Genomic DNA, 10092 nt, shown 5'->3' with positions numbered 1-10092 from the left:
ACATATATTGTAGATTATTGCTGTACGATGTTGCTATAAATGTTGGTATTTGATTTTTGTGCTCTTTAGTCAATAGTCATTATCAATTACATGTTTTGTTCGTTTGGTTATTTATTTGTTTCTGGGACGAGTCATACGATAAACAATTCTGATGGGCTTGAGACAGTCTCTAACCTATGTACAGTGTATTGCTGGCCATGGTTCAAATTTTTGTTTAAAGTTAATTCAGTCTAAAAATCCAGAAATGTAGATACTTCATATGTAGTACCTATACTGTACATAACTTTATATCAGAAATCAGGACATTGTTTTGGTCATTTATATTATTTCTTGGCACTTTCATGCGTTATATATCCCAAGTTAAAATGAGTTTAAAGATTTTTCACAGTACTTATGAAAATTATTAATGAAACTAGACCTTGGTATGAACTTTTGGTTGATGGAAATATGATAGTTTTAATGTTTCATTGAATGTACATGTACTGTACATGTAGGTTGTTGAAGGTTTATGTATTACATGTACTTTGTATTTTGTTTAAACATGTTGTGCAGTACTTTATTACAATGCTTTCATTTGACTTTTAGAATTGGTAACTCCTTTCCCTACACAATAGTGAAAGTGAAACAAAACAATAACTAGCATGTGTGTACTGTACAGTACATGTACTTAAATTGCAGTACATAGAATTTAATCATAAGAGTCATCAAATCAGTCATATAATATAATATAAAGAATGGAATAGATACGGGGAATTTTAAAAAGACAAGGTTCATAATACCTTAAAATGACCTACGGTACCCAATTATGCAAAATGTTTTTTGGAGTGCTCTATGCTTAAGAGGAAAATATGAATAACATGTCTGTTTTTTTGTATCTCACAACATGTACGAATGAGGTTATGCAATTTTTGTTATTGTCATTTTCATTTGATGTCATTTGTGCTATTTTGTATTTTTTGTCCATTTTGTTATATTTTCCCACTGGTTATTATGATTTATAGCAAGATATAGTCTTTCATTTTATAGAATTTGTAATAAACAGTAAGATTATCCCTTTTTTCATAATTTTGTTTGCCGAAAAGATGAATGATTTTTCAGTTATACACATATTTGGGGGTTGTGTGTCTGTCAAGTAACACTTGAACTAGCGATTTCTTTATTCATCACAGTGCACTAGAGTAATAGCTGCACTATATAAATTGATCTGATTATTATTATTAATGTTGTTATTATTAATGCTTTCATGATAGAAATTTACAGCAATAGTAGGTGTATAGGGCATTGAGTGCATTTTGAAAGTTTTCATAAAACATCATCGAAAACACTTGCAAGACATCTTTAATCATTTTCAAGAAAATTCAATTAAAACCAAGCACTGTGTTCCTTTTCTTTGATGAATAAACCCTTGAGCCTGTGTTGCTGGAGAAAATTGGGGGATCACAAAATGAAAAAGATTGCTAGTAGTCTGATGTAATACCTACTTGTGCTCTTGCTTTTGGAAAAAAATAAATGTTAGTCATGATAGAGAATTGGAAATATCTGATCTCAGAATGATTATTGAGAGGAAATGTTTTAATATTTTATATTGTATTAATTGTACGACCTCCGGTGATGTAATCAACATAATCTCTTCAATCCATAATCGTTAATGTGTTTATTTGTCTGTTCACAGCCAAAAGGGTGTTAACTTTGATTTAAAGTACATGAATTAATGCCCTTCTAGCTCCCTCTTCTAAAAATTGCAAAGGGAGAGAAGAAAAAGAGTGATTATTTACTATTTTGAACTTGTATTCATTCTAGGCTAATTCATTCCATTACTTACATTCTACTTCTTAAGAAAGTACTACAGTAAGAGTAAGAGCTTGTATCTTATGTCCATTTATGCCAGAATATTCTCTTTGAGTTTGAAATATATATGTATATATATATATATGAATGCATCATTTGCAGATAGAATGTATTTATGGCTATCCATATAGAAGCACCTTGCTGTGTAATATAAAAGCAATCTTTGAACTATTATATAATGTTATGGAGGAAAAATATAACAATATTTGTTCATACATTGTTCACAAGCTACTGTACAGTGTTGACCTTAAATTTGGAATAAATTTTCTCACCTCTTTTCATGAGATGATTGTATTACAATATGATTTATTCTTGATAGATACAATTTTGTATCTTCTCAGAAATTTACTTATCAATAAAGAGTGATCAATACAGATTGAACTGTAAAGTCATGAGAAGACATAAACTTTATCTTTCAAGAATAAATCATATTTTCACAATCATTTCAGGAATGTTGTCATTTGCAAAAATATCACAAATTGTGCAATGACTCCAATGTCCTCCCCCCCACCCTCACATGGTGAAACCGTAAGCCTACTGTATATCTACGTCACCATGCAAGCCGATACTTATAAGCAGCATCTGATATAATATTCAGTGTGTCTTACCTAATTTGATTTATTCAAAAGTGAACTCATATTTCCATGACTTTCTTAACATAATTCTGGTAAAATCCTGTGAAGCAGAGGAAAAAAAAAAAACACTGTATTTTCGAAATAATATCGTTAAAATTGTGCATACTTTCAGATATATTTGCTGCTGTTGATTTGTACTACACCAATGTGTAGAAATTGTGTTCATTGTTATGATTTATATTCGGTGTATATTTATGTTTGCAATAGAATTATTAAAGCAGCTTGAGAAATTCTGCCATTAAAGATGTGTGACCCTTTGTGTATATTTCGTCTGCCTTATTCACATTTATTCATTTGAATGAATTGTATTAATTATTGATGAGTTATTGAAAAATTGGATTTCTGTCGAAGGTTGTGTGCAGTAGTGCAAGGAGAAAATAGATGAGTTTTAGTGCCATGCATTTTTAGATTAATTTATTTTCAAAGTGCGACGTTAGCTTTACCTGCATTGTAATGGCAGTAGGATCTAGATCGATTTAAGTGTTGTTTCAACACCCTCCCTCCGCATCCAATTATTTTAAGCCGCCTGCATTGTGCATACATTAATATTTTTATTTGGAAGGGATGTGTCTGCATGGGAAGAGGACTCGCAATAATGGTTCTTCTGTCACATATGAAAGAAATTCATTAATCAGAATATCAACTATTGCGTTTGAATAACTTGTTTAAATCAAGGACAAAAGTGATGACATTTATGGAGATGATTGATGATGGTGACGATGAGGATTAAGATGATGGTGGTGGTGGTGGTTTTGGCGGTGGTATTGATGGTGATGAGGAGGATTAAGATGATGGTGGTGGTAGTGTTGGCGATGGTAGTGATGGTGATGGTGATGAGGAGGATTAAGATGATGAAAATCAAGATAACGACTATGACTTTCTATGATGGTGGTGGTGGTGGTGATGGTGGTGATGGTGATCAGGATTTAGATGATGACAATGAAGAGTTAAGATGATGAGGGAGACGAAAAATTTAATTTCAGACCATTTCTTCTTCATCCTCTATACACATAATAAACTTTTGCCTACACTCTTTACCCTTTTGGTTGTTATCATGGAATGTTGTAAAAAACTTGGATCGCTAAAAGTGGGTTGTCAATCTATAGTGGCTGCATTACAAAAAAAAACTAAGGGGGGGAGGGGGGGTAACCAGGCCACTTTCTATTTTATTCCTAAGCAAAGCGACAACAATAGCTTAAGCAAAATACTTGCGCTGCATATACGTCTGATTAAAGGTGGTTATCAATCATAATTCGTTTACTTTCTCATCCTTAAAATATGTAAAATGAGCACTGCGCTGCACTGCTCCACAAAAAGCTATACTTCACCCAAGATTTAGTAATCGTTGAACAGCGACCACTACGTTCTGAAAATGCAATGCATTGGGAGGAAAATTTAACAGCAAATGACCCGAAAATCATTTTGATTAAGGACGTATCAAGTTCTCCTTGCATAATATACCGCAGAGGAAGAATCGGAATAATATTTCTAGGAGACAACGCAGACACAGAACCCCACCTCTCACCCTTTCATTTCTCTACATGTGCTTAGCTTAAATTCATTTATAATTTAACACACACACACACACACACACAAAGGGAGGGGAGGCTTGAGCCATAAGCCCCCTCCCCCACCCCTCTAGAAACAAAAACAAATGTTTGCACAATTGATTCCTAGCTCCTTTAAACAATGTATATCTAATTGCATTCTACAAGCAGAACATAATTAATTTATTATAAATTCTGAAATCGAACAACTGCACAAGAAAGACTCCAATCTAGCCATTAGATTAGATAAAATATATCATCATTCTTTACTTCGTTGTAACCACCACGTAAACAGAAGGGAAAACGATCAATCTTGCATAGTGATCAAGGCAAACAAATATTTATGCCACTTAAAATCTCGACACAATTAAAAGTAATGTAGAGAGGAGGGAGATCAAAGTGTGAGAAAGATGGGAGAAGAGAAATAAAGAGAGAGAGAGAGAGAGAGAGAGAGAGAGAGATAGGGAGGGGAGAGAGACAATAAACAAAATGGAGAGAGACAGAGTTCGACATTGGATGGAGATATCTATTAAACAGGAGTGGGGAGAGAGAGAGAGAGAGAGAGAGAGAGAGAGAGAGAGAAGGGGAGAAGAGAAGATGAGAGAAGAAAATTCAGTGGCAGGGGAAAGATAGGCAGACTAAGAGGGGCATGGGAGATCAACAAAAAACTATATTAATAAATACATACACATTACTAACTTATTATGCAGCAAAGACATTATTATACATAAGGCTCCCTTACAACGAGGAGAAATTATAAGACAAAGACACACATTGGCATCGTCGTTTGTTAGATTGCAGTCTTACAAAGATTCAACATTCTGATTAATATAATCATCCATATTACTTCACGAAAACACTATGAGTGCAGGAATATACACAAGTTATCAGGCGCGGATCCAGGATTTCTTAGGGGGGGGGGGCCCAAATTTGAAATTATGCGAGCCAAATATTGGTACGTTATGGTGACCAACAGTGACGTAATGTGGGGGGGGGGGCGAGTTTCCCCCTTCCAGGCTTTGACGTTTCATTATATTATTAGAGAAAGAAGACGATTCGTTGTACCGTTCTCGAAAATAATTCTCGTCTGAATTTAGTTTTTCTCCTCCCGCGCGAAGCGCGGAAAATTTTACGATTTATTAAATCATTAGAGAAAGAAGACGATTCGTTGTACAGTTCTCGACTCTTAATCCTTGTCTAAATTCAGCCCCCCTCCCCCCCTCCTGCGCGAAGCGCGGAAGCTTTGACGTTTTATTAAATTATTAAAGAAAGAAGACGATTCGTTGTACCGTTCTCGAAAATAATTCTCGTTTGAATTTAGTTTTTCCCTCCCGCGCGAAGCGCGTAAAATTTTACGATTTATTAAATTATTAGAGAAAGAAGACGATATTCGTTGTACAGTTCTCGACTCTTAATCTTTGTCTAAATTCAGTCCCCCCCCCCTCCTCCTCCTGCGCGAAGCGCGGAAGCTTTGACGTTTTATTAAACTATTAAAGAAAGAAGACGATTCGTTGTACCGTTCTCGACCCTTTATCCTCGTCTGATTTCAGTTCCCCCCTTCCCGTGCGAAGCGCGGAAGCTTTTACGTTTCATTAAATCATTAGATAAAGAAGACGATTCGTTGTACTGTTCTCGACTCCTAATCCTTGTCTTAATTCAGCCCCCCCCCCCCTCCCCTCCTGCGCGAAGCGCGGAAGCTTTGACGTTTTATTAAACTATTAAAGAAAGAAGACGATTCGTTGTACCGTTCTCGACCCTTTATCCTCGTCTGATTTCAGTTCCCCCCTTCCCGTGCGAAGCGCGGAAGCTTTTACGTTTCATTAAATCATTAGATAAAGAAGACGATTCGTTGTACTGTTCTCGACTCCTAATCCTTGTCTAAATTCAGCCCCCCCCCCCCCTCCCCTCCTGCGCGAAGCGCGGAAGCTTTGACGTTTTATTAAACTATTAAAGAAAGAAGACGATTCGTTGTACCGTTCTCGACCCTTTATCCTCGTCTGATTTCAGTTCCCCCCCCCCCCCTCCCGCGCGAAGCGCGGAAGCTTTTAATCTTCATTTAATCATTAGAGAAGAAGACGATTCGTTGTACAGTTCTCGACTCTTAATCCTTGTCTAAATTCAGTTCCTCCCCCTCCCCCTCCTGCGCGAAGCGCGGAAGCTTCTACGTTTCATTAAATCATTAGAGAAAGAAGACGATTCGTTGTACCGTTCTCGACCCTTTATCCTCGTCTGATTTCAGTTTTCCCCCCCCCTCCCGCCCGAAGCGCGAAAGCTTTTAATCTTCATTTAATCAATTGAGAAGAAGACGATTCGTTGTACAGTTCTCGACTCTTAATCCTTGTCTAAATTCAGTTCCTCCCCCTCCCCCTCCTGCGCGAAGCGCGGAAGCTTCTACGTTTCATTAAATCATTAGAGAAAGAAGACGATTTGTTGTACAGTTCTCGACTCTAAATCCTCGTCTGAATTCAGTTCCCCCCCCCCCCCCTCCCGTGCGAAGCGCGGAAGCTTTTACGTTTCATTTAATCATTAGAGAAGAAGACGATTTATTGTACAGTTCTCGACTCTTAATCCTTGTCTAAATTCAGTTCCTTCCCCTCCCCCTCCTGCGCGAAGCGCGGAAGCTTTGACGTTTTATTAAACTATTAAAGAAAGAAGACGATTCGTTGTACCGTTCTCGACTCTTAATCCTTGTCTAAATTCAGTTCCTCCCCCTCCCCCTCCTGCGGGAAGCGCGGAAGCTTTTACGTTTCATTTAATCATTAGAGAAGAAGACGATTCATTGTACCGTTCTCGAAAATAATCTTCATCGGAATTTAGTTCCCCCTCCATCCCGCGCAAAGCGCATAAGCTTTTACGTTTCATCAAATAATTAACGATTCGTATTACCGTTCTCGCCTCTGAATCCTCGTCTCAATTCAGTCCCCCCCCCCCCCCCCCCCTCCTCCCCTCCTGCGCGAGGCTTTGACGTTTTATTATTAGAGAAAGAAAACGATGCGTTGTACCGTTCTCTATACTCTTTAATCCTTGTCTGAATTTCAAAGAGGTGGGGTCGAGGCGGCGGAGCCGGCCCCGGAAGCTCAGGGGTTTTAGGCGTTTAATTAAGGTCAGATGAGCATATTTTTGTGTATACCTTATTATTTTGTGACACTGGCAAGTCACTATTTGGCGTGGGGTTCAGGGGGCGGAGCCCCAAAAAATCAGGGGTTTTAGGCATTAAATTACCGTCAGATGATCATCTAAGGGCCCGCCGTAGGGCCCTAGATGGAATCCAGGGGGCAAAGCCCCCGGAAGCTTAGGGGTTTTAGGCATTTAATCACGGTCAGATGAGCATATTTTTTTTTTTTTTTTTTTTTTTTTTTTTTTTTTTTTTTTTTTTTTTTTTTATGTGTTTTATTGGTTTTCAAAATACAAATCAACACATGAATCAAAGAAATCAATTTGAAAAAAAAAAAAAAAAAAAAAAAAAAGCAGCAATACAAAAATGTTAACATAGAATTGTCGCCAGAAGAATAAGACAAAATGATTTTCATTCATAAAAAAAGACATGTTAGGTGTTTTCCGCGTTACTTATATAACAAACATGGTACATAGTACATTGTACAGGGTATTTTTTTTTTTTTAAAGCATGTTAAAAGCAAAAATACAATTTGCAAAGGAGCTCAAAGGTAACATATTCAAATGTTAAATCTCCATTTCCGAAAATGAATAGGGAGTTTGTTATTTTTTTTGGCAATACAATACTCGAGTTCTTTATTGGCCGTAATATAGCATTTATAACCTTCGAAGTTTGGTGGTTTGCTTTGGAATTTGCATATATAAATATAATATTTAAGTAAAAGAAACAAATATGTAAGGAACCTATCAGATTCGCAACCGAACATTTTTTCAAATGTTGAGACATTTAGAGGTTTATTAGTTTTCTGAATAATAGCTTTAACAGTTTCATCCCAAATAGGCTTAACATTAGGACATTCAACAAAAATGTGACTATATGTCTCAGGGTCAGTATTACAAAATGAACAATTGGGGGAGACCTTCCTTTTAATTTTATACAAAAACTCATTCAAACCTATAGCTCTATGAAATAACTTAAAGTAGAAAGAGCGAATACGAGTACTTATAGTGCATTTAAAGTTATTCACATGAGTCTTTTCCCAATCAACTTCGTCAGGTTCTTGGAGGTCATTCCAAAATAAGATTTGACGTTCTGGAGAACATGACTCTAGCATTGTACTGTATGCATATTTTGGAATTTTTAGAGTTTTCAAGAGCTTAGTTTTAACGTCATCAAATATTTTGTCAGGGGTTAAGTCAGAAGTGACTAGCAAGTCATTTGGTATATTTCTCAATAAAAAATTGTATTTCCGCCTGTCTTTTTTACCAATATCATAATCCAGAATAAGCTCTTCAAAAAGTTTATTACCTGGGTGGGGAGGGTTGAGTAAATCACTGATATAGACAATTCCTTTGTCCAACCAATCTTCATATAAAAAATAATGTTTTGATTTTGAACAGATATTTCTGTTAAACCAAATACACTGACAAGAGCCAATTGCGGAAAAGACTGTACCGAACTCAGTTTTAGCAAAATTTTCTCTAAATATATACCATGTTTGAAGGGATTCAGCTAATTGACATGAACCTAATTTGTTTAATATACTTTGAGGAGCATATGCTTTCCATAGTATATCCTCTCTGCTACTGAAATTATTTAAAATAGACATTTCAATGGACTTCCACACGCTTTGATATTTATCATCAAGAAGCATTTTGACCCATGACATTTTTTGAGCAATAGAGAATGTGTATGGATCTATCATTTTTAAACCACCCAAAGAGTAATCATTACACATGAGCCTTCTTTTGACCCTATCACTGCCACCATTCCATATAAATTTATACAGTATTGTATTTAACTGTCTAAAAAATTTCTTAGGTATTTTAATACACAACACAGAAAAAAAATAAAGAACTTGTGGCAGCAATAGGGTCTTTACGACACAGATCTTCCCGACCAGAGATAAATTTCTTGCGCGCCAACAATTTAGGGTGTTTTCAATGGATTTGAGTTTTATCTTATGGTTAAGGTCATATAAATGATCTGTGGTCAAAGAAAAGTGAATGCCTAAAGTCTTAAAAGTAAATTTATTCCACTTCAGACCTTTCTCACAAAATGGATACCTTTGACAACCCTTCAAAGAACCAATCCATATTGCCTCTGATTTTGAAATATTAAGTTTACAGCCAGAGCTCTCAGAAAAAAACCCAATAGTATCGAATAATGATTTAAAAGAGTTATCTGAGCCATCAATAAAGCACGTAGAATCATCTGCTAACAAAGAAATTTTCAGTTCATTTTCTGCAACTGGGATACCTTGAATATTAGGATTTTGTCGAATAGCAAGAGCCATAGATTCAATAACTAGCAAAAATAAATATGGGGATATGGGACACCCTTGGAAAATACCTCTTTCCATATTAAGTGGTCTGGTCAAATTACCATAGTTAGATACATAACTTTTCCTACCGGAGTAAAATACTTTTATCCAATCAATGAATTCATTACTGAAATTGAATTTTCTTAGTACACAACATAGGAAATCATGGGAAACACTATCAAAAGCTTTTTGAATATCAAGGAGAAGGATTGCACCAGGAATTTGTTCTGATTCTGTATATTCAATTATATCAATAATTAATCTCACATTGTTTCCAATATTCCTTCCTTTTAAAAAACCAGATTGGTCTGGATGAATCAAATCTGAAAGGATTTTTTTTACACGGTTTGCTAAAGTTTTGGCTAAAATTTTGTAATCTACTGTTAACAGGGATATAGGTCTGAAATTTTTTAAGTAGGAGGCATCCCTGTCTTTTTTTGGAATCAAGGTAATAACTCCGTTTCTTTGTGAGCTAGACATTAGTCCATTCTGTAAGGAGAAATTAAATGAGTCTATAGGCATATCAGAAATATCTTTCCAAAACACAATATAAAATTCTACAGGTAATCCATCCAAACCTGGTGACTTGTTATGTTTCATTGAAGCAATTGTATCAAATAATTC

This window comes from Strongylocentrotus purpuratus, unplaced genomic scaffold (assembly GCF_000002235.5).
Source record: "Strongylocentrotus purpuratus isolate Spur 01 unplaced genomic scaffold, Spur_5.0 spur5_scaffold_14, whole genome shotgun sequence".
Classification (NCBI taxonomy): Eukaryota; Metazoa; Echinodermata; class Echinoidea; order Camarodonta; family Strongylocentrotidae; genus Strongylocentrotus; species Strongylocentrotus purpuratus.
This window is presented reverse-complemented; position numbering follows the sequence as displayed.